The sequence below is a fragment of the Triticum urartu genome, chromosome 5 (genome assembly GCF_003073215.2).
Source record: "Triticum urartu cultivar G1812 chromosome 5, Tu2.1, whole genome shotgun sequence".
Lineage (NCBI taxonomy): Eukaryota > Viridiplantae > Streptophyta > Magnoliopsida > Poales > Poaceae > Triticum > Triticum urartu.
Window position 1 is genome coordinate 40,359,209 of NC_053026.1, and position 24,047 is coordinate 40,383,255.

Here is a 24,047-nt window from a genome sequence, read left to right on the forward strand (position 1 = left end):
TAAGGGAGTACAAGTGTAAAGCCCGTAGGCGAGGACGACAATTTTCATATAGGAGACTCCAGGAGGCGTCTCATCCATATTCTTCAATTGTACCATCAAAATCAACGCTATGCAATTTATCCTCAGACGAAACATCTGACTTATTTCGGCTATTCACACTTTGGTGGACGGACTCCCGATCACTTTTGGGATAAGAACGCATGGCTGATATTTGCATATCGCCCTCATAATTCATTGTGTTGGCAAAATCCGGCATCTGGCTAACGGTGTTCACCATGGTTGATTTCCTACTCCTATAGCCGATGCTCAGTGTTTGCCAATACTGGCGAGGCCAACTTAATTATTGAGTCGACCAACAATCAAGGGTCTAGTGCATAAAAGATCCCCGACTCCAAATGTTATTTATTTGCAGGATTCAAGTCAGGAGACAGGGTTGTTCGGTGGAGGCTTGATGGTGTACTGTGATAACGAGTTGAGTCGCCGAACAGTTGACAGTATTCCTTTGAGGTGCATGGTCATAATCGTTCGGCAACCGTCTTTGTTGAAGGGTTCTAATATTCCCAGGGAATGCCTGGACAAATGCAAAGTCCGGATTGACATAAGAAACTTACGTGGAAGCCTTTGTGACATCTAATTGTTGTTTTCAGACAACTATTATCCAAGAGGCTCTACCGAAGAAGCAACAAACATGAGCATATGGACGATTAAAATTATCATACTCAACATGCACAGCCGATGGAGTGTTGACATCATGCTTAAACATTACCCTAAGCAAGGTATTTTCTGGCACGAAAGCTCTGCCAGAAAACAGGGGGGCATGTGTTGACACCTGATTTTGGCAAGATACAGATTGCAATGATGATGGTCTCGAGTGAGCGGGTTTTCAGCATGAATAGATTCACGTCGCCGAGTGGAACAACTCTGATGTTTCGGTTATATTCATTCGACCTTATCTTACGGACCGAAACTGAACTCTGAGTGGCATAATTCAATGTTCCGAGTGGTTTTTGGCCAATCACTTCTTCAAGATGACCTCGGATGAAGGAGCACTCTTAAGGAATTGTCTTTGTCTCGTCGAGGCAATCGATTTTGATAAATAAATCATCTCAATCCGAGTTCATATGCAAAAGTTATAGTCAATACAGTCTGGACATGCCAGAGACCAAAATATTACACTTGACACTAGACACATGTTGATGAGTGTCTGATGCAATGCGTGAGCAATTTGGCCTTCAAGACGGCCTTGAATTGAAAAACCTTCAACACGGAAAAGTTTCGTCTCGTCGAGCCGATCGGTTCTCATATATAATTCGTCTCAATACGAGGTCGTATGAGGCCTGGAGAGACAAATCAAGATCAGGCTGTGTTTTCAGTCGGGAAATCCGAGTGAAAAGTTTACCATCCGAGTGAAAGTTTACGGTCGAGTGAAAATTTACTGATCGAGTGAAAGTTTGCTGACCGGATGAACTTATTATTATCCAAGTGGAAATATGGTCATCCGAGTGAAATTGTCCCCCAGGTGAAAATATTCCGAGTGAAAAGATTACCATCGGGACGAAAACTTGCCGATTGAATAAGATAATGCCTTCCGGGTGGAAATATAGTCATCCGAGTGGAAATGCCTTCCGAGTGAAAATATGGTCATCCGAGTGAAAATTGTATTCCGAGTGAAATTATAGTCATACGAGTGAAATATTGTCTTCCGAGTGAAAGACTCTAACATCCGAGTGAAAAGGTCCAGTCGGACGAAAAACTCTAATATCCGAGTGGATGAGCTCGGATCCGAGTGAAACTGAAGATGTGCCCGAAAGGTAATCCAGATGACCTCGGATGGAAAAGTGATCAACACGGAAGTTGTGCGCATCGTCAAAACGGTGAACTTTGGTTTTGGAGGCATTATCATCTGAGATAGTATACAGCCTGTAAGTTCACTACGAGACTCGGACAATCCAGTCCGTTACATGACCGAGTCCGACTGGATATTAAAGATGGCTTCGTAGAATATTCAAGATGGTATTATTTGGAAAAGTGTTCAACATAAGAATTGTTCGTCTCATCGAGGCGCACAAGTTTCATATTTGGGCCGTCTTGATCGGAGGTCATATGCAAGCTCGGCGGCCCACGCAAGGAGGAAGACAGAAGTTGGGCCAGATTCAGACTGAATCCGAGTTGGAATAGAACTAGGACTCTAGGACGTGAATTGATGCAATTTTTTGTAAGGAAAGTCTAGATGAATCCTTTGCTTGTACGGGAAGTCCAGCCACCTCTTATATATGTTGGGGGCGATGGCCGATTGAACAACCAATCGAACCAATCAATCTATTACACTTTTGTGTTCATCTATCTTTATCCCCTACCCTTGTATCTTTCTTTCTTGTTCTTCGTTCATTCTTCGTGTTGGAGGGCAGTGATCCACGAGGCTCTAGGGGCGAGCGAATCGACCTAGGGCAGCCCATAGCCGCCGCACTCCCTGACGGGGTCCCTCTCGGGCGTGTGGGGTTTCGGGTCTTCAAAAGCGCCCGCCGACTGTCCTGCGTATCGCGCTGTCGGTCGGGTCTCCTTCGACGTGAGCTGCGGTGCATCACCCCCGGCGTCGAGGTTACACGTGACGTGTTCGTGTGTCAACAAGGGGGAAAAAGATATTCCATCCGCTCGATAATGCAGTGCATGTAAATTTTTTAGAAGTCGAACTTTGGAAACTTTGATCAGGTTTACGCAAATGTTATTTATATCTACAATACCGAAGATACATCATACGAAACTACATCTCATGATGAATCTAATGGTATATGTTTGCCGTTCTAGATGTAAATGTTTTTCTCCATGTACATGGTCAAACTTTGTGATGTTTTACTTTTCAATAAATCTACATGCTATGGACCGAAGAGAGTGCCTAAGTTGAGAGAGATCAAGTGCATGTGAAGGAGAATGAGTGAGTATGCAAAAAGAGTATGTGTGTGAAAGAGAAAGGGACAACAAACGATAAATTAGAGAGTGTGTGTGTGTTTTCGTTTCTTATGCAAACATATCACACATGCATCTCCGAGATAGAAAAGCGAGGTGAGGAGATACACGAAGATAGCTAGTGCATGCTTGTTTGCAACAGAGAGAGACACCCCTATAGCACATGTCCAATAGAGGTCTGGCCAACAAGGAACAAAGGTCGAGAGGGACACATGGAGAACATGGACGCATGGGGAGGGAGAGAGGGTGTGTTTGTGATAGAGAGATCCCCTCGAGATCGTGAGGGGACTATATGGATGGGAGATCGAGTGAGGTGCGTGTGCGATAGAAAGATGCCCCGAGAGAAATCAAGATAGACCATGCACATGTTTGTGATGGAGACTAAGATTAGCTAGTCATATACATATAGGGGGGACTGCGTGTGCCTACATTTGAGTGAGAGACCATCATACTTGGCTAGGCATGATATTGTGTGTGTGTGCGTGTGAGATGGAGAGAGAACAAGGGAGAGAGATAGAGTTTTAGATGGCTCTATCGAGTGCGAGTGAGATATGCATGTGTATGTGTGACCCAGGTAGATGGAGAGTTTGAGAGAGAGAGAGAGGGAAGAGCTCTGAGACGACAGAGTGGTGCGTGGGAGAGTTACAGGCAACGAGCCAAGAAATTTGTGTGCGTACGATGAGTGCACCCAAGATATTTAGCTTGGACTAGAGAATCATATATAGTGTGCGAGAGAGACCTATAGATGGAGTATATATGCATGCGAACTAGAAAGACCCCCCCCCACACACACAAAGAAAGAGAGAGAGAGAGAGAGAGATGGAGAGAGAGGGAGAGGGACCAACAAGGTTTGTGTGTTGGATGTGTGCGACAGAATTGAAGATTGTCGGAGAGAGAGAGAGAGAGAGAGAGAGAGAGAGCAGGAGTCTGGGAGAGGGGGAGGGCGCGTTTTATGCATCAAAGACTGATGTAAACCATGTTTCGATATAAACTTGCATTCAAATATTTAAATTGGAGAACATGTTGTCCGCAATCCACACATGAACGGAGATATGCGTATATCAAACAAGTTCATTAATTTGACTTTCAACATGTTCATGGAGTAAGTACTATAATACTGTACAACATGCTACTCGATTGCGGTGTTGAATTTTGGATTTAGTTCACTATTTTAACCTGGTTAACGAGCTATTTCATTGAATCGAGATATTTCATTTTGGGTTTGATTCCCGTTTTTGAGTGGGTCAACTATTTGTCATATAGTAAATCGCTAGCAACGAGCATGTAAAAACACATTACTCCCGAGCATCATCTCTCCATCTAAAAAAGAAGTGGCAAGCTAATATTTCAAAATTTGATTCGAATCGACTTTGTAAGGTAGACGTGGATGCTCGTTCTCCCAAAATTTGAACGAGTCGTTAAACACCCTCTGCTCGGTGGAATTCGCCCGAGCAAATAAATGGGAGACGCGAAATTACTGGCCTATGTGTGACACGCATCAATTGGCCCGTTGTACATCGAGGGTAGGTTCGTAACTTCATCCAAGCGCGCCTTCTCCTCGGCCAAAATGACATGTGCCGAATAATTCATAAACCATGGTCGGCAAAACACCCTCTCCTCGCCCGAAATAGCTCGCGCCCACTATTTCAAAACACGCTCTCCTTGCCGGAAATCGCTCGCACCCACTATATTTCAAAACACGCCCTCCTCGCCCGAAATCGCTCGCGCCCACTATATTTCAAAACACGCCCTCCTCGCCCGAAATTGCTCGCGCCCACTATTTGGGAGAAGCAAAGTTACACTACTAACCCTAACCCTTAGTACACAGACCCAAGCCGAGAAGCCTAAAGGCAGGGGTAGAACTGTAACTCCCCCACACATTTCATACAATTGCGTCCGTAAGACATGGTTCCCCCTCCCAATTCCCCATTCATACCTCGTGGGCGCCAAATCACCTTCTCCCCAGAAGCTCCATTCTCCCGAGCGACGAAACCTCAGCCCCTCCTCCATGGTGTTGGAAATATGCCCTAGAGGCAATAATAAAAGCATTATTATTATATTTCCTTGTTCATGATAATTGTCTTTATTCATGCTATAATTGTGTTATCCGGAAATCATAATACATGTGTGAATAATAGATACCAACATGTCCCTAGTAAGCCTCTAGTTGACTAGCTCGTTGATCAACAGATAGTCATGGTTTCCTGACTATGGACATTGGATGTCATTGATAACGAGATCACATCATTAGGAGAATGATGTGATGGACAAGACCCAATCCTAAACATAGCACAAGGTCGTATAGTTCATTTGCTAGAGTTTTCTAATGTCAAGTATCCTTTCCTTAGACCATGAGATCATGTAACTCCCGGATACCGTAGGAGTGCTTTGAGTGTACCAAATGTCACAACGTAGCTGGGTGACTATAAAGGTAGACTACGGGTATCTCTGAAAGTGTCTGTTGGGTTGACACGGATCAAGACTGGGATTTGTCACTCCGTATGACGGAGAGGTATCACTGGGCCCACTCGGTAATGCATCATCATTATGAGCTCAAAGTGACCAAGTGTCTGGTCACAGGACCATGCATTACGGTATGAGTAAAGTGACTTGCCGGTAACGAGATTGAACAAGGTATTGGGATACCGACGATCGAATCTCGGGCGAGTAACATACCGACTAGCAAAGGGAATTGTATACGGGGTTGCTTGAATCCTCGACATCGTGGTTCATACGATGAGATCATCGAGGAGCATGTGGGAGCCAACATGGGTATCCAGATCCCGCTGTTGGTTATTAACCGGAGAGTCGTCTCGGTCATGTCTACATGTCTCCCGAACCCGTAGGGTCTACACACTTAAGGTTCGGTGACGCTAGGGTTGTAGGGATATGTATATGCAGTAACCCGAATGTTGTTCGGAGTCCCGGATGAGATCCCGGACGTCACGAGGAGTTTCGGAATGGTCCGGAGGTAAAGAATTATATATAGGAAGTGCTATTTCGGCCATCGGGACAAGTTTCGGGGTCACTGGTATTGTACCGGGACCACCGGAAGGGTCCCGGGGGTCCACCGGGTGGGGCCACCTACCCCGGGGGGCCACATGGGCTGTAGGGGGTGCGCCTTGGCCTACATGGGCCAAGGGCACCAGCCCCAAGAGGCCCATGCGCCTAGGGTTTAAGATGGGAAGAGTCCCAAAGGGGGAAGGCACCCCCTAGGTGCCTTGGGGGGGAGGGACTCCTCCCTTGGCCGCCGCCCCCCTAGGAGATTGGATCTCCTAGGGCCGGCGCCCCCCCTTAGGCCCCCCTATATATAGTGAGGGAAGGAGGGCCTCTTAGACCACGCCTTTGGTGCCTCCCTCTCCCTCTCCAACACCTCCTCCTCCTCCATAGAGCTTGACGAAGCCCTGCCGGAGTACTGCAAGCTCCATCACCACCACGCCGTCGTGCTGCTGCTGGAGCCATCTTCCTCAACCTCTCCTCTCCCCCTTGCTGGATCAAGAAGGAGGAGACGTCATCCGCTCCGTACGTGTGTTGAACGCGGAGGTGCCGTCCGTTCGGTGCTTGGTCATCGGTGATTTGGATCACGTCGTGTACGACTACCTCATCCCCGTTCTTTGAACGCTTCTGCTCGTGATCTACAAAGGTATGTAGATGCATCCGATCACTCGTTGCTAGATGAACTCATAGATGGATCTTGGTGAAACCGTAGGAAATTTTTTGTTTTCTGCAACGTTCCCCAACAGTGGTATCAGAGCTAGGTCTATGCGTAGTTCTTCTTGCGCGAGTAGAACACAATTTGTTGTGGGCGTAGATGTTGTAGACTTTCTTGCCGCTACTAGTCTTATCTTGCTTCAACGTTATTGTGGGATGAAGCGGCCCGGACCAACCTTACACGTACGCTTACGTGAGACCAGTTCCACCGACTAACATGCACTAGTTGCATAAGGTGGCTGGCGGGTGTCTGTCTCTCCCACTTTAGTTGGAGCGGATTCAATGAAAAGGGTCCTTATGAAGGGTAAATAGAAGTTGACAAATCACGTTGTGGCTTTCACGTAGGTAAGAAAATGTTCTTGCTAGAACCCTAATTCAGCCACGTAAAACTTGCAACAACAATTAGAGGACATCTAACTTGTTTTTGCAGCAAGTGCTTTGTGATATGATATGGCCAAAGTTGTGATGAATGATGAATGATCTATATGTGATGTATGAGATGTTCATGCTATTGTAATAGGAATCACGACTTGCATGTCGATGAGTATGACAACCGGCAGGAGCCATAGGAGTTGTCTTTATTTTTATATGACCTGCGTGTCATTGAGAAACGCCATGTAAATTACTTTACTTTATTGCTAAACGCGTTAGCCATAGTAGTAGAAGTAATAGTTGGCGAGCAACTTCATGGAGACACGATGATGGAGATCATGATGATGGAGATCATGGTGTCAAGCTGGTGACAAGATGATCATGGAGCCCCAAGATGGAGATCAAAGGAGCTATGTGATATTGGCCATATCATGTCACTATTATTATTTGATTGCATGTGATGTTTATCATGTTTTGCATCTTGTTTACTTAGAGCGACGGTGGTAAATAAGATGATCCCTCATAATAATTTCAAGAAAGTGTTTCCCCTAATTGTGCACCGTTGCGACAGTTCGTTGTTTCAATACACCACGTGATGATCGGGTGTTTGATTCCGACGTTCACATACAACGGGTGTAAGACAGATTTACACATGCAAAACACTTAGGTTGACTTGATGAGCCTAGCATGTACAGACATGGCCTCGGAACACAGAAGACCGAAAGGTCGAGCATGAGTCGTATAGAAGATACGATCAACATGAAGATGTTCACCGACGTTGACTAGTTCGTCTCACGTGATGATCGGACACGACCTAGTTAAGTCGGATCATGTTATACTTAGATGACTGGAGGGATGTCTATCTGAGTGGGAGTTCATTGAATAATTTGATTAGATGAACTTAATTATCATGAACTTAGTCTAAAATATTTACAATATGTCTTGTAGATCAAATGGCCAACGTAGTCCTCAACTTCAACGCGTTCCTAGAGAAAACCAAGCTGAAAGACGATGGCAGCAACTACACGGACTGGGTCCGGAACCTGAGGATCATCCTCATAGCTGCCAAGAAAGATTATGTCCTATAAGCACCGCTAGATGAAGCTCCCGTCCCACAGAACCAAGACGTTATGAACGCTTGGCAGACATGTGTTGATGATTACTCCCTCGTTCAGTGCGGCATGCTTTACAGCTTAGAGCCGGGGCTCCAAAAGCGTTTTGAGAGACATGGAGCATATGGGATGTTCGAAGAGCTGAAAATGGTTTTTCAAGCTCATGCCCGGATCGAGAGATATGAAGTCTCTGACAAATTCTTCAGCTGTAAGATGGAGGAAAATAGTTCTGTCAGCGAGCACATACTCACTATGTCTGGGTTACATAACCGCTTGACTCAGCTGGGAGTTAATCTCCCGGATGACGCGGTCATTGACAGAATCCTCCAGTCGCTTCCACCAAGCTACAAGAGCTTTGTGATGAACTTCAATATGCAGGGAATGGAAAAGACCATTCCTGAGGTATTTGCAGTGCTGAAATCAGCAGAGGTAGAAGTCAAGAAGGAACATCAAGTGTTGATGGTCAATAAAACCACTAAGTTCAAGAAGGGCAAGGGTAAAAAGAACTTCAAGAAGGACGGAAAGGGAGTTGCCACGCCTGGCAAGCAAGCTGCCGGGAAGAAGCCAAAGAATGGACCCAAGCCCGAGACTGAGTGCTTTTTTTTGCAAGGGAAGTGGTCACCGGAAGCGGAACTGCCCCAAATACTTAGCGGACAAGAAGGCCGGCAAAATGAAAGGTATATGTGATATACATCTGATTGATGTGTACCTTACCAGTGTTCGTAGTAGCTCCTGGGTATTTGATACCGGTGCGGTTTCTCACATTTGTAACTCAAAGCAGGGGCTGCGGAATAAGCGGAGACTGGCGAAGGACGAGGTGACGATGCGCGTCGGGAATGGTTCCAAGGTCAATGTGATCGCCGTCGGCACGCTACCACTACATTTACCTTCGGGATTAGTTTTAAACCTCAATAATTGTTATTTAGTGCCAGCTTTGAGCATGAACATTGTATCGGGATCTCGTTTAATTCGAGATGGCTACTCATTTAAATCCGAGAATAATGGTTGTTCTATTTATATGAGAGATATGTTTTATGGTCATGCTCCCATGGTGAATGGTTTATTCTTAATGAATCTCGAGCGTAATGCTACACATGTTCATAGTGTGAATACCAAAAGATGTAAGGTTGATAATGATAGTCCCACATATTTGTGGCACTGCCGCCTTGGTCACATAGGTGTCAAACGCATGAAGAAGCTCCATGCAGATGGACTTTTAGAGTCTCTTGATTATGAATCATTTGACACGTGCGAACCATGCCTCATGGGTAAAATGACCAAGACTCCGTTCTCAGGAACAATGGAGCGAGCAACCAACTTGTTGGAAATCATACATACTGATGTGTACGGTCCAATGAGTGTTGAGGCTCGTGGTGGCTATCGTTATGTTCTCACCCTCACTGATGACTTGAGTAGATATGGGTATATCTACTTAATGAAACACAAGTCTGAAACCTTTGAAAAGTTCAAGGAATTTCAGAGTGAGTTTGAGAATCAACGTGACAGAAAAATCAAGTTTTTGCGATCAGATCGTGGAGGAGAATACTTGAGTCATGAATTTGGCACACACTTAAGGAAATGTGGAATAGTTTCACAACTCACGCCGCCTGGAACACCTCAGCGTAATGGTGTGTCCGAACGTCGTAATCGCACTCTATTAGATATGGTGCGATCTATGATGTCTCTTACCGATTTACCGCTATATTTTTGGGGCTATGCTTTAGAGACTGCCGCATTCACTTTAAATAGGGCTCCGTCGAAATCCGTTGAGACGACACTGTATGAATTATGGTTTGGGAAGAAACCTAAGCTGTCGTTTCTAAAAGTTTGGGGATGCGATGCTTATGTCAAGAAACTTCAACCTGAAAAGCTCGAACCCAAGTCGGAAAAATGCGTCTTCATAGGATACCCTAAAGAAACTATTGGGTATACCTTCTACCTCAGATCCGAAGGCAAGATCTTTGTTGCCAAGAATGGATCCTTTCTGGAGAAGGAGTTTCTCTCGAAAGAAGTAAGTGGGAGGAAAGTAGAACTTGATGAAGTATTACCTCTTGAACCGGAAAATGGCGCAACTCAAGAAAATGTTCCTGAGGTGCCTGCACCGACTAGAGAGGTAGTTAATGATGATGATCATGAAACTTCAGATCAAGTTGCTACTGAACCTCGTAGGTCCACAAGGACACGTTCCGCACCAGAGTGGTACGGCAACCCTATCCTAGAAATCATGTTGTTAGACAACGGTGAACCTTCGAACTACGAAGAAGCGATGGCGGGCCCGGATTCTGACAAATGGCTAGAAGCCATGAAATCCGAGATAGGATCCATGTATGAAAACAAAGTATGGACTTTGACTGACTTGCCCGATGATCGGCGAGCCATAGAAAATAAATGGATCTTTAAGAAGAAGACAGATGCGGATGGTAATGTGACCATCTATAAAGCTCGGCTTGTCGCTAAGGGTTATCGACAAGTTCAAGGGGTTGACTACGATGAGACTTTCTCACCCGTAGCAAAGCTGAAGTCCGTCCGAATCATGTTAGCAATTGCCGCATACTATGATTATGAGATATGGCAAATGGACGTCAAAACGGCGTTCCTTAATGGTTTCCTTAAGGAAGAATTGTATATGATGCAGCCGGAAGGTTTTGTCGATCCTAAGAATGCTAACAAGGTGTGCAAGCTCCAACGCTCGATTTATGGGCTGGTGCAAGCATCTCGGAGTTGGAACATTCTCTTTGATGAGATGATCAAAGCATTTGGGTTTACGCAGACTTATGGAGAAGCCTGCGTTTATAAGAAAGTGAGTGGGAGCTCTGTAGCATTTCTCATATTATATGTAGATGACATAATTTTGATGGGAAATGATATAGAACTCTTGGACAGCATTAAGGCCTACTTGAATAAGAGATTTTCAATGAAGGACCTTGGAGAAGCTGCTTATATATTAGGCATCAAAATCTATAGAGATAGATCAAGACGCCTCATAGGTCTTTCACAAAGCACATACCTTGATAAGATATTGAAGAAGTTCAATATGGATCAGTCCAAGAAGGGGTTCTTGCCTGTGCTGCAAGGTGTGAAATTGAGCTCAGCTCAATGTCCGACCAGGGCAGAAGATATAGAAGAGATGAGTGTCATCCCCTATGCCTCAGCCATAGGTTCTATTATGTATGCCATGCTGTGTACCAGACCTGATGTAAACCTTGCCGTAAGTTTGGTAGGAAGGTACCAAAGTAATCCCGGCAAGGAACACTGGACAGCGGTCAAGAATATCCTGAAGTACCTGAAAAGGACTAAGGAAATGTTTCTCGTTTATGGAGGTGACGAAGAGCTCGTCGTAAAGGGTTACGTCGACGCTAGCATCGACACAGATCTGGATGACTCTAAGTCACAAACCGGATACGTGTATATTTTGAATGGTTGGGCAGTAAGTTGGTGCAGTTGCAAGCAGAGCGTCGTGGCGGGATCTACATGTGAAGCGGAGTACATGGCAGCCTCGGAGGCAGCACATGAAGCAATTTTGGTGAAGGAGTTCATCACCGACCTCGGAGTCATACCCAATGCGTCGGGGCCAATCAAACTCTTTTGTGACAACACTGGAGCTATTGCACTTGCCAAGGAGCCCAGGTTTCACAAGAAGACCAGGCACATCAAGCGTTGCTTCAACTCCATTCGTGAAAATATTCAAGATGGAGACATAGATATTTGTAAAGTACATACGGACCTGAATGTAGCAGATCTTTTGACTAAACCTCTCCCTAGAGCAAAACATGATCAACACCAGAATTCCATGGGTGTTCGATTCATCACAATGTAACTAGATTATTGACTCTAGTGCAAGTGGGAGACTGTTGGAAATATGCCCTAGAGGCAATAATAAAAGCATTATTATTATATTTCCTTGTTCATGATAATTGTCTTTATTCATGCTATAATTGTGTTATCCGGAAATCGTAATACATGTGTGAATAATAGACACCAACATGTCCTTAGTAAGCCTCTAGTTGACTAGCTCGTTGATCAACAGATAGTCATGGTTTCCTGACTATGGACATTGGATGTCATTGATAACGAGATCACATCATTAGGAGAATGATGTGATGGACAAGACCCAATCCTAAACATAGCACAAGGTCGCATAGTTCGTTTGCTAGAGTTTTCTAATGTCAAGTATCCTTTCCTTAGACCATGAGATCGTGTAACTCCCGGATACCGTAGGAGTGCTTTGGGTTTACCAAACGTCACAACGTAACTGGGTGACTATAAAGGTAGACTACGGGTATCTCCGAAAGTGTCTGTTGGGTTGACACGGATCAAGACTGGGATTTGTCACTCCGTATGACAGAGAGGTATCACTGGGCCCAGTCGGTAATGCATCATCATTATGAGCTCAAAGTGACCAAGTGTCTGGTCACGGGATCATGCATTACGGTACGAGTAAAGTGACTTGCTGGTAACGAGATTGACCAAGGTATTGGGATACCGACGATCGAATCTCGGGCGAGTAACATACCGACTAGCAAAGGGAATTGTATACGGGGTTGCTTGAATCCTCGACATCGTGGTTCATCCGATGAGATCATCGAGGAGCATGTGGGAGCCAACATGGGTATCCAGATCCCGCTATTGGTTATTAACCAGAGAGTCGTCTCGGTCATGTCTACATGTCTCCCGAACCCGTAGGGTCTACACACTTAAGGTTCGGTGACGCTAGGGTTGTAGGGATATGTATATGCAGTAACCCGAATGTTGTTCGGAGTCCCAGATGAGATCCCGGACGTCACGAGGAGTTCCGGAATGGTCCGGAGGTAAAGAATTATATATAGGAAGTGCTATTTCGGCCATCGGGACAAGTTTCGGGGTCACTGGTATTGTACCGGGACCACCGGAAGGGTCCCGGGGGTCCACCGGGTGGGGCCACCTACCCCGAGGGGACACATGGGCTGTAGGGGGTGCGCCTTGGCCTACATGGGCCAAGGTCACCAGCCCCAAGAGGCCCATGCGCCTAGGGTTTAAGATGGGAAGAGTCCCAAAGGGGGAAGGCACCCCCTAGGTGCCTTGGGGGGGAGGGACTCCACCCTTGGCCGCCGCCCCCCTAGGAGATTGGATCTCCTAGGGCCGGCGCCCCCCCTTAGGCCCCCCTATATATAGTGAGGGAAGGAGGGCCTCTCAGACCACGCCTTTGGTGCCTCCCTCTCCCTCTCCAACACCTCCTCCTCCTCCATAGAGCTTGGTGAAGCCCTGCCGGAGTACTGCAAGCTCCATCACCACCACGCCGTTGTGCTGCTGCTGGAGCCATCTTCCTCAACCTCTCCTCTCCCCTTGCTGGATCAAGAAGGAGGAGACGTCATCCGCTCCGTACGTGTGTTGAACGCGGAGGTGCCGTCCGTTCGGCGCTTGGTCATCGGTGATTTGGATCACGTCGTGTACGACTACCTCATCCCCATTCTTTGAACGCTTCCGCCCGTGATCTACAAAGGTATGTAGATGCATCCGATCACTCGTTGCTAGATGAACTCATAGATGGATCTTGGTGAAACCGTAGGAAAGTTTTTGTTTTCTGCAACGTTCCCCAACACATGGCGCCCCCACCGCACCAAATTCACAGCCACCCTCCTCACTAATCCTGGAGACGCTGTCCATTTGTCGTCGTGCACTGGGTCGTGTGCCTCTTAGTCTGTGCTGCCGGAGCTGCCTCGACGACGGCTGCGTGAACCGTGCCAATTCAGCCCCACCATTGTTCACGGTGCCGGAGCGGCTCCAAATTTGGACCCGTCCAGAGCCCCGGCGCTGCTTCCCCGCAGCCGTCGACCATCGCGACTTCTCTGCTTCCCTGCCGCCGGTAGCCACCGCAACCACGCCGGCCTCACCGACTCGGCAGCTGGAGCTGCCTACTTCACCGGGCCGCCAGATAGGTCACACCCTCATCTCAAATCATTCTTTAGGCGTCAGTTGTTTGAATTTTTATTCTAGGCCAATCAATTCCCAATGGGAAGAAGCACCCCTCGAGCCGACGGAGCTCCTAGGCTGTCGGTTAGCTGGTGTCTAACGTAAGGGTGCGGGGGCGCAAGTTCTCCACGGAAGCAGCGCTTAGATGGCTATCTTAGAGTTGCGTGGGTTGAAGGTACTACCGCCACCGGATCTGGATGACAGCGAGTCTTTGTGGATTGGCCCGGGGGCGGCACAACCACGGCAGTGCGGTGGGGCGGGGAGTGGGGTTTCGGTCGGGGCCACGGACGGTGGAGGCAGGCTGCTCTGCCGGTGGTCGCTAGCTCTTCGGGGAAGATTCTGAACAGTGTCAGCCGGGAGGCACAAGACGGCCATCAAGCCATCCGGCGTAGATCGGACAGTACCAAAATAAAATAAAATCGTGTGACCCCAATTTAGTCTTCAGTACGTGTGACCGCTCTCATACCTTGTTGTTGATCTCTTAGGGTATTTCTTCAGATCAGAGAGATGTGTCGTTCTTAACATTATGCATTTTCTGCATCTTCAGCCACACCGTCTTCCGGCTCACCGCAGCTGCTCCAACAAGGTAACCATACACCAAAAGGGAGCTATAGTCCCCACTCAACAATTCCTTGCATCGAATGCGCGTGCCTGACATGGACAGCCACAACAACTGCAGGGCCATCGACAAGTCAGCACATGATGCTCACTCCTATGGATGGCGGCCAGATAGGTTGTACCCTCATCTTACTTGTGTGCAACATTTATGGCTTTATTATTCATCTAAGCATGGAAAATAGATTATCACATTTCACTGTATATTCATGCTGATCCCTTACGGGTCTTGTTCAGGAGTTAACGATGTTCCATAGTTCAGCTAAGAGACTTGTTCTTTAGGTAACGCTGTTCCATAGTTATCATCCATTAGCGAATGCTATCCCACAGGCTGGTTATTACAGTATTATACCACTTCTAGTATAACCTATGTTGTTCCTTAATACTTTTGTGTGCCATCTAGTTAATCTCGAGTACAAATGATACATATTCTGTAGCTTTCATCTGTGTTCTCCCTTTAGTTTTTGAGACCTGTTGCTGCTAGTTAACCCCAGTCCTACTATTTATGTCGTCTCCTACAGGCACTCATTACATAAATCTAACTACTAGTTGTCTTGCATGCATGTCAGATATAATTGCACACACTGATTTATCCACAAGAACCTCACGGAGCAATGTAACGGCCAACAAAATTGACGTCAATGATACCCAATATGATGGAACATGTAAAGGCAGTTCTTCACAGGACTTGCAGAAAGATGATGAATCCTATTCACCCCATAAGGTCCTTGCTCTAACTTGGCCCTTGATATGGGTACAACATGCATATAATGTCCTGGAGTGCATCTACTCTGTTGCAATGCCTTGTGCTTCGCCTGCTGATCATGCATGTAAATATGGCATGCTTTCCTGTTTTCAGTACCTATTCCATTAATGATAACATGTTTTGAAATTCAAGTACTGTCATTCTACTCTATCGCAATGCCATCTGCTTAGTTTGGACATCATGCTTCTCAATATCTTATGCATTTGTTATTCATCAGTATGTACTTCATCTCTCTACCATACCATGTTCTTTTTTTACATTGAAGTGTTGTTCTAGTGGTCTCTTGCAATGCCATCTTAGTTTCCCAAACATACACGTATATGTTGCCTTAGTGTTCTTCTGTAATGTATTCCGCTAGCATACAGTTTTACATTCAAGTAGTGTTTTTTTACACTGTTGTCATGTCGTATCCCTAGGTCTTACATCATACTCCCTCCGTCCAGATTACATGTCGCAGAAATGGATAAAACTAGATGTATCTAGAACTGAAATACGCCTAGACCCATCCATTTATTTCCGGGTGGAGGGAATACATGTCAATACGTCATGCCTTTCTATTCTTCAGTACCTATTCCATCTCTGCTGTAGCATGTTTTTATAATTGAAGCACCAGTCTTCTATATAAGGCATGCAAGGGGAACACGGCTATGTTAGAATCTGAAGGGTTACAAACCAGGTCTTTGCAAAAGATCCAAACGCCAGGAGATAATAAACCAACTCCAGTTTTCATAGATATTGCTCCAGCACAAAGAAACCCAACTCCCACTGATAATAAGCAGATTCCAGTGGCCAAAGAACTAGTCCGCTCCAGTCCAGCAAAAATATGTCAACTCCATTCTAAGAAGTGTGTGCGTATCCTCGCATCATGAAATTTTTATAGCATTCTGGTCATATTTTCTACATTTTTCTTACCCATCTCTCTTTTAGAAAATAAGCTTAAAGGATAGAAGACTTTCTGTACTGGGATCGTATTCGAGGAAAGTATCTTGCGTGAATTCTTTGTGCTCCAATGTTGATGTAAGTACCTGTTGTATATCACTATATTTTTACATCAGCATGTATTTTGTTAATCGGTGTGAATCCGACCTTTATCTGATCTAAATTCAGTTGTAGCAAAATGTTAAAGGCGACAATGTTGATTTTTGTAAGGAAAACTGCCTGGTAGTTTTGCATACTGAGCTGCATGAGTGTACTATCTCATATCATGCACATTACTGAATTGTAGTTCTACTCTGGTTGCCCATTCATTCATTGTATCAATGTTGCTTTCGTATTACCTTACCTGGATGATGATGGATGTGCCATATTGTGTTAATTCGGTGTAGGCTGGTGTGGTCTGGTTGCCCAAACGTTCGTTGTGTCAATGTTGTTTTCCTATTATCTGACCTGTCCAATGATAGCAATGCTAGTGTGTTAATCTGGTGCAGGCTGCTGAAGATAAGAAGACAAACTCTGAAAACAGCAAGGCAACCCCATTGTTTCTTTCCAATAAATCTAGGCCAGGTAATATGGCAATAACTCATGATTAATCTTTTCGGTTCCCTTCCTAATTTATGTTATGATGCTGTGGTCGAGGCACTCTCCACTATCAATAATACAAGCCTGCCAAAATTGCCATCTGAATCTGTTCAGTTTCCCCTGTCTTGAATGCAACGGAAAAATGTATGTTTGTGAACCAATTAATGGGTGAAGCAGTGAAGGAAATGGTGGAGGAATCAGAGCTGCACATTCGTGCGCAAGAACAACTGATCAATGTTTTTAGAGATAGTGTAGCAAAGCAGCAAGAACTTGCCCACATGCTTATCAGCGTCATCCGCGCTGAGGTTGCAGATTGTGACGTTGTAGATCGTTAGGTTCTGTTCATTTATTTGCACTAGCATCAATCTTTGATTGCCTAGTGGATGTAATTTCCTGTAATATATGCTGGATGTGCAACATTTTTCCCTGTATGTCGTACCTTTGCTTGATCAGTTTTGGTCCGCACATAATTGCTCGTCGTAATGGGCTCAAATTATCTAATTGGGCCTAAAGACATGTACGAACTTTAGTGGGCCCATTAAGTTAATGGGCCATTACCAGGCCAAAAGTTAATGGTCGGCCCTCTTACCTCCCGGGTCGTTAACATGCCGACATCAAAGCGGGCAACAGGTGGGCCCATTTGATTTCATAGGCCGTTACTAAGGTCGGGCTACATATGGGCCAACTATACTGTGGGCCTTTAGCAGGCCGAAAGAGACAGCGGCTTGTACTAGACCATGAAGAGCATGGGCCGCTAAGAGGCTGTTGGGGATATGACTATCAGGCATGACCCACCAGGAGGGTCGGGTCATCCTTATGACAATTCATTTTAATGAAGCCCAAGAGTATGAATCATAATGGCGGTTCATACATAGGCTGAGTAGAGGGCCCATGCCCAAGGTGGCTTAAGGCCCACGGTTATAAACCGCCATGTATATATAGACTTGTGTTGTAAGGCATGAAAGAGAAGTCACCAAGCCGGACACGTTGTATGAGTCGGCCGGTACTCTGTAGACCGCCGGGGCGTCAACCCGTGTATATAAGGGGACGACCCGGTGACGGCTTAGGGCAAGAAACAACAACTCGAGAGTCAGGCAAAGCGTATTCGCTCCCTGGTCATCGAAACCCTAGCAATACCACCTCAAACTGGATTAGGCTTTTACCTTCACCGCAAGGGGTCGAACCAGTATAAACTCCCCGTGTCCCTTGTCCTGTTTAACCCCTTTAAGCTAATCTCGTTGCGATGGCTCCATGACTAAGTCCTCACACTAGGACATCTGCCGTGACAATTCCATGATAATTGGCGCCCACCTTGGGGCTATCACACGATGTTTCGGGTTCTTAGAGGGCAACTTTGAAGGGCTCAAGGGATACGCTGTGGGCCGGATGACCAAGAGTCGTCGCCGCAAGATCTACATCGACGATGCAGGCTAGGGCCCCGAGGCCGGCTCAATTGAGTACGAGTACCGAGTCCCCTTCGGTGGAATTCATGTCTTCATTGGAAAAATCGGCGAGCCGGGCCCTGAGCCGGACATCTGCACCGACATCATCGAGACGGCTCAGCGTGTTAGACCCGCCCGTGTTCAGCCCGCCATGAAACATGCCTTCGTGGGATTCATCCATGGAGCGGAATCTGAGGATAGATCGGTGTCTGGCGGTGAGACGGTCATTTACTCTGATGATGAATCGTCCACTGGCGAGACCGAGTCATTGTACCAACTGCGAGACGACCGGCTTGGGGGCTGTTTCGATGGCGACAGTGTTCCGGACCCCTGTGAGCCGCCGAACCGGGTTGCGATCTTCATGGCCGGTACGCAGCCGGTGCAGCACTCATCGACTGCAGCATCAATGATTTCCGGGTCAGCAGCGGCGACAACTGCCGGGGCAGGAGGCCCTGTGCGCCCGCCGGCTCAGGTCGTAACTGACTTGCTGGATAAGCTGACAGCATTGTTAACAACAGTGGTTAACCCAGCAGATCAGGATCAGCACAATGTGGCAGTTGCAAAGTTGTGTGATGAGATAGCGTGGGCTAAGGAGGAGCTAAACACGGAAAACACGAGGATGGCTGAGGAGTGATAACCCACAAGTATAGGGGATTGCAACAGTTTTCGAGGGTAGAGTATTCAACCCAAATTTGTTGATTCGACACAAGGGGAGCCAAAGAATATTCTCAAGTATTAGCAGCTGAGTTGTCAATTCAACCACACCTGGAAACTTAATATCTGCAGCAAAGTGTTTAGTAGCAAAGTAATATGATAGTGGTGGTAATGGTAACAAAAGTAAAGACAGCAAAAGTAATGTTTTTGGTATTTTTGTAGTGATTGTAATAGTAGCAACGGAAAAGTAAATAAGCGTAAACCAGTATATGGAAAACTCGTAGGCACCGGATCAATGATGGATAATTATGCCGGATGTGGTTCATCATGTAACAGTCATAACATAGGGTGACACAGAACTAGCTCCAGTTCATCAATATAATGTAGGCATGTATTCCGTAAATAGTCATACGTGCTTATGGAAAAGAACTTGCATGACATCTTTTGTCCTACCCTCCCGTGGCAGTGAGGTCCTATTGGAAACTAAGGGATATTAAGGCCTCCTTTTAATAGAGAACCGGAACAAAGCATTAACACATAGTGAATACATGAACTCCTCAAACTATGGTCATCACCGGGAGTAGTCCCGATTATTGTCACTTCGGGGTTGCCGGATCATAACACATAGTATGTAACACCCTCGATGCGACTATATCTCCCACGTGTCGAGGCACGACTTAGAGGCATAATCGCATTGAAGGCATATGTCGCAAGTGAAGTAATCTTCACACAACCCATGTAATATAATAAGGAATAAGAGATACATAGTTGGCTTACAATCGCCACTTCACACAAATACATGAATAAAGCATTACATCATACAAATACACTCAAGGTCCGACTACGGAACCAAAATAAAAGAAGAACCCCAAATGCGACAATGGTCCCGATCGACCCCAACTGGGCTCCACTACTGATCAACTAGAAAGAAACAACACAACGGACAAAGTCTTCCTCGAGCTCCTCCTGAGCTTGGTTGCGTCATCTGCACGGTCTCATCGGCACCTGCAAGCTGGTTTTGGAAGTATCTGTGAGCCACGGGGACTCAGCAATCTCGCACCCTCGCGATCAAGACTATTTAAGCTTATGGGTAAGGTAAAGGTATGAGGTGGAGCTGCAGCAAGCGACTAGCATATATGGTGGCTAACATACGCAAAAGAGAGCGAGAAGAGAAGGCAAAGCACGGTCGATAAAGTATGATCAAGAAGTGACCCTAAAACAACCTACGTCAAGCATAACTCCAACAACCGTGTTCACTTCCTGGACTCCGCTGGAAAGAGACCATCACGGTTACACACGCGGTTGATTCATTTTAATTAAGGTCAACTTCAGGTTTTCTACAACCGGACATTAACAAATTCCCATCTGCCCATAACCGCGGGCACGGCTTTCGAAAGTTCAAATCCCTGCAGGGGTGTCCCAACTTAGCCCATCACAAGCTCTCGCGGTCAACGAAGGAATAGACCTCCACCCGAGACATTCCGATCAGGCTCGGTACCTCGGTATAACAAGACATTTCGACAGGGTAAAACTAAACCAGCAACACCACCCAGATGTGCCGACAAATCCCGATAGGAGCTGCACATATCTCGTTCTCAGGGCACACCGGATGAGCAAGACGTCGGGTAAGCCAGCCCAGAGTTGCCCCTGGTAGCCTCGGACATCGCTCAGTTGGACCAACACTCAGAGGAGCACTGGCCCGGGGGGGAAAAATAATGATGACCCTTAGGAGCGCGACTCCCAAGGGAAAAAAAGGCTAGGTGGCGAATGGTAAAACCAATGTTGGGCATTGCTAGAAGAGCTTTACTTAAGGCGAACTGTCAAGGGGTTCCCATTATAGCCCAACCGCGTAAGGGACACAAAATCCGGGAACATAACACCGATATGACGGAAACTAGGGCGGCAAGAGTGGTACAAAACACCAGGCATAAGGCCGAGCCTTCCACCCTTTACCAAGTATATAGATGCATTAATTAAATAAGATATATAGTGATATCCCAACAAGTAAACAAATGTTCCAACAAGGATCGGCCTCCAATCTTCACCTACAACTAGCAACGCTATAAGAGGGGCTGAGCAAAGCGGTAACATAGCCAATCAATGGTTTGCTAGGACATGGTGGGTTAGAGGTTTGACATGGCAATTGGGAGGCTGACAAGCAAATGGTAGGCATCGTAGCATTGGCATAGCAAAGAGCGAGCAAACTAGCATAGCAAAGATAGTAGTGATTTCGAGGGTATGATCATCTTGCCTGAGATCCCGCAAGGAAGAAGAACGAGTCCATGAAGAAGACAAACGGACGTAGACGAACGGATCCTCACAATCACGACGTTACCGGAACCAACCCGAAGAAGCAACACCGGAAAGAAGCAAACAATCATGGTAAACAACCATCGCATAATCATGGCATGATGCACAATCAAGTATGATGCATGTCCGGTTTAATGAAGCATGGCACGACAAAGTGCACAAACAATCCTACAAATTAAGTGGAGCTCAATATGCAATGAGTTGCATATTGACGAAACACCACGAGAAGTTATTTAGTTCGATCTCGTTTATGTACCCAACAATATTAAATGTTGTTAAACATGGCAAGAGGGGAAGCACAACAAAACTACCTATCTAGGCAAGTTTAAATGAGGCCGGAAGCAACGAACAACAATCCGGAAAATCCTCATATGCATAATTTAAGGTTTGGTACTGTTCTGCCCTAAACATAATTTTAGAGTTATTAAACATGCAAAACAAGTAGAACATGTTAAACTAGGCATTTTTCTACCCCATTTACATATAAAGATTATTTAAATCGGAGCTACGGTTAATTAGTTATGAATTAAAGCATTTTAGCATGGCATAGGAGCAAAATAATGCAAACATCATTTTAAACATTTCAAACATAGATGAAAGTTGGTTATTATTAATCTACACAAAATTCTGAGCAAGTTTCATATATTAAGTTTTTCAAACCGATGCACGGTTGTGGAATTATTAAATGCATGATGTATGAGGGCTTTTCTGTAAAACTGCAATCCTACGGATAATAGACAAAAACATTCTGCGGAAAAAAATAGGTCCCGGGCCGAATCTGGCCGGCCCAAAAGTGCACAGGAGGGGCTGGGGGTTCTCACATTGGGCCAAGGCCCAGTTGATGCAGAGGCCGGTTGGCTGCTAGGCGCGCAGCTGGGCCTGCTAGCCCTGCGCTCGGTCAACGCACGAGCGAGACGAGGAGGCGAGCTGCTCCCGTTCTCGTTTCTGAAGAAAATAGAAACAGCAGCAGAACAAGGCAATGGAGAAGACAACGACAAGGTTCCTGGCGACGGGATCGATGGGAACCGGCGGGAACGGGCGGGTCGAGTCGTCTGGCGTCGATTCCGGGCAACGGTGGCGGACGGAGCTCGGGTGCGGGACTCCAGATCCATGGCACTGCAAGGTGCAGAGAGAGAGAGAGAGGTTAGAGACAATGGGGAACCATGGAGAGGGGTCGCTGGATTGGAGGGGCGAGGGGCCGCGACCTGCGAGACTCCACTCCGGCGAGTGGCGCGGCCTGTCGGGGTCCTGGATGGCGGCTCGCGGGAGGCCACGGACGGGATGGCTCTAGCAGGAGCTTGGCCGCGGCGAGACTTGCAGCAGCAGGACGGAACGGAGGAGGAACCTGCCGCGGTTGGAGACGTACATGGCGAGGCAGGGCGCGCGACGAAGCTGGGGCATGACGCTCGGAGCTCACGATCCATTCGGGATCGAGCCGAGGAGGGAGAGGAGGCACGGTCGTGAGCACGGCGGCGCTCAGGGAGGCATTGGCTAGCTGGGTCGAGGAAGAGCCTGGCTAGCGCTTAGGATGAACAGGGATCGAGCCCCTGGCTCTCTTCTACGGGTATTGTTGCCGCTGGTTGGTGGATCGAGGTGATCCAGAGGAGAGCGCTGGTTGGGCGGCGTTGAAAATGAGGAGGAGCGACATGGCCGTGGTTGGTAGTTTGGATCGGGAGGGGATCCCAAGGAGGAGATAGTGGCTGGCGGCGGCGGAGGATGGGACAAGACCCCTAGTTTTTAGGGTTTGGTCTAGATTTAGACCAGGAGTCCTTTATATATGAAAAGAGGGGGAAGTTTAGGGTAGATTCGGACCCTTCGATCTAAATTGGGCGGTTGAGAAAGAAAATAGACTAGGTGAGAGCAAAACTAAACCGAAGATGATTGGATATCTAGGTGTAGCGCGATTTGGTCCCTCCGATCAGAATCGGACGGGCCGAGATAACTAGGTTGGGAAGTCCAATAAATAAAACGGAGACGTTTTGTAGACGTTTGGGGATGATCCGCACACAACGGTGACGACTGCCCGGGTCGGGTCCGGGACAATTTCGGACGCGCACGTGAGGGGGGCCGCGGGCTGACGAGAGAGGTTAGGTTGGACCTGGCGGTAGGTAGTGGGCTGTGCGGAAGTCCTCAGGCTGAGAGAAGAGAAGAGAGAGGCCCGGCGACTGTTTCCGGAGACCGAAAACGTCCGACGAAAATACCGGCTATATTGCCGCTATAGTTTAACGGTTGGGCTATCAAACGAGCTGCGAATGCGATGAAACTTGGCAGGCGACCTACTAACAAGATAACAACACCACATGCCAACTTTCATCCCATTCCGAGAACATTTTCCCGCCACTTATAAAAATAATATTTCGGATATGCCGCGGGCGCGTGCAAGTGTGTCTGGGCTCAGAACGGACAACGGAAGAAAGAAGGAGGCCGGGACGGATGCAAGTTTTGAAAACATGATGATGCAATGCACATGATGATATGACAAGATGCAACACGCAAGCAAATGACATGGCAACGACAACGAATAACTGAACGACACCTGGCACATCGGTCTCGGGGCGTTACAACACTCCACCACTACGAGAGGATCTCGTCCCGAGATCTAGAATGGCACCGGAGGGACAACGGAAGAGAAAG